The sequence below is a fragment of the Schistocerca gregaria genome, unplaced genomic scaffold (genome assembly GCF_023897955.1).
Source record: "Schistocerca gregaria isolate iqSchGreg1 unplaced genomic scaffold, iqSchGreg1.2 ptg001264l, whole genome shotgun sequence".
Taxonomy (NCBI): Eukaryota; Metazoa; Arthropoda; class Insecta; order Orthoptera; family Acrididae; genus Schistocerca; species Schistocerca gregaria.
Genome location: NW_026062580.1, coordinates 25,001 through 27,500, shown reverse-complemented (window position 1 = coordinate 27,500; position 2,500 = coordinate 25,001).

The following is a 2,500-nucleotide window of genomic DNA, read 5'->3' as shown; positions in this document are numbered from 1 at the left end:
TGACCGACCAGCTTGGAAGGGCAGGAGGGGAGGGCGATATTCGTTCTGTAGCGGTACACCCTTCCAGTGGTTAGCGGGACTGTGTAGAAAGTACGCAACACTCGAAAGACCTTTATGTGAGGGTACGCACCATGGCATCAAGAAATACACATGACACCAGAGGATCCAAGCAGTGAACTATGTTCAGAGGGTTGCTGTTAGGCAAAGCTACATTCCTGTGACGTTACATGTGACAGTTAAGGTGCAGTGTAAGTTAGGTTAAGGTGCAGCGTAAGTTAGGTTAAGGTGCAGCGTAAGTTAGGTTAAGGTGCAGCGTAAGTTAGGTTAAGGTGCAGCGTAAGTTAGGTTAAGGTGCAGCGTAACTTGGGTTAAGGTGCAGCGTAACTTGGGTTAAGGTGCAGCGTAACTTGGGTTAAGGTGCAGCGTAACTTGGGTTAAGGTGCAGCGTAACTTGGGTTAAGGTGCAGCGTAACTTGGGTTAAGGTGCAGCGTAACTTGGGTTAAGGTGCAGCGTAACTTGGGTTAAGGTGCAGCGTAACTTGGGTTAAGGTGCAGCGTAACTTGGGTTAAGGTGCAGCGTAACTTGGGTTAAGGTGCAGCGTAACTTGGGTTAAGGTGCAGCGTAACTTGGGTTAAGGTGCAGCGTAACTTGGGTTAAGGTGCAGCGTAACTTGGGTTAAGGTGCAGCGTAACTTGGGTTAAGGTGCAGCGTAACTTGGGTTAAGGTGCAGCGTAACTTGGGTTAAGGTGCAGCGTAACTTGGGTTAAGGTGCAGCGTAACTTGGGTTAAGGTGCAGCGTAACTTGGGTTAAGGTGCAGCGTAACTTGGGTTAAGGTGCAGCGTAACTTGGGTTAAGGTGCAGCGTAACTTGGGTTAAGGTGCAGCGTAACTTAGGTTAAGGTGCAGCGTAACTTAGGTTAAGGTGCCAACGTGGGTTAGGTTAAGGGGCCAACGTGGGTTAGGTTAAGGGCCAACGTGGGTTAGGTTAAGGGCCAACGTGGGTTAGGTTAAGGGCCAACGTGGGTTAGGTTAAGGGCCAACGTGGGTTAGGTTAAGGGCCAACGTGGGTTAGGTTAAGGGCCAACGTGGGTTAGGTTAAGGGCCAACGTGGGTTAGGTTAAGGGCCAACGTGGGTTAGGTTAAGGGCCAACGTGGGTTAGGTTAAGGGCCAACGTGGGTTAGGTTAAGGGCCAACGTGGGTTAGGTTAAGGGCCAACGTGGGTTAGGTTAAGGGCCAACGTGGGTTAGGTTAAGGGCCAACGTGGGTTAGGTTAAGGGCCAACGTGGGTTAGGTTAAGGGCCAACGTGGGTTAGGTTAAGGGCCAACGTGGGTTAGGTTAAGGGCCAACGTGGGTTAGGTTAAGGGCCAACGTGGGTTAGGTTAAGGGCCAACGTGGGTTAGGTTAAGGGCCAACGTGGGTTAGGTTAAGGGCCAACGTGGGTTAGGTTAAGGGCCAACGTGGGTTAGGTTAAGGGCCAACGTGGGTTAGGTTAAGGGCCAACGTGGGTTAGGTTGCCAGAGATGTGTCAAATCAGGATGTACGTTTGGCTGGTGTCAGGTGGTGGGTTGGTTCGATGCCTTTATAAGGAGTGTGGCCAAAGGGTATTTTATTACTTGTACCTTTTGTGTTGTGGCGTGGCGTTGCGTCCTGTGTTGATACTGGGTGGACCACTGTGGGTGTTGCTGGCTGATTTGAGCTGCGTTGTTTGCGGGTGGTGTGAGACATTCTGTCTTATTAGTGGACGTGACGTTCCTCTTGTCGTTCTTTGGATAGTGTCCTGTGGCAGCGAGGATAAAATGGATGTTGTTGAACGATAGTGCTTTGGTGCTTTCGCTTTGTTACACACAGAGTGGACTGTGAGATAGGGTGACTGGGTCGAGTGCGGTTCACACTGTCCTCCCCAGTTTACAGTATGTATCATCTATGTATGTGGTCCTGCATCATTTACTAAGCAGGGACGTCAGACGACTGAAATATTAGTTATGTACTGATGTAAAGCAGAATGCTTACCTTCCACCAGTGGGCGAGTATCGACTCTGCCCCAGCGTTGCCACCGCAGGAAGCGGTGTCGGAAACACTACCCGCACACCGTCACCACTGTGCGGGGGGACGGACCCTCTATATCCTCAGCGGCGCACTCTTTGCCACCGGGCGTCACGTCTCGCGGCCCGCCGTCCAGAGCATGTATTGGGACAGCGGGACTTTGGCTTTTGGGAGATAACTCTTCATGAAGTGGAAGATATAGGGGTGGACTGCAATGTACGATTGCGGGAAAAGTCCGCCGTACATCCGCTCGAGTTGCGAGTCGGGCGGTGGGGGTGGCGCATTCACAGGTGCGGCTGGAGTGACCGTCGGTCCACCACTTTTGACTCGATTTGCGTCACCTGCCGTGAAGAGGGGGTGCAGCAGGCGTTTTACTCTGGGTCGTCAAGCGGGCGCTGTAGGCGACATCGACATCATAGTCCGCCGGCCGTCTCATAGAGGGCGGTATCGTCGT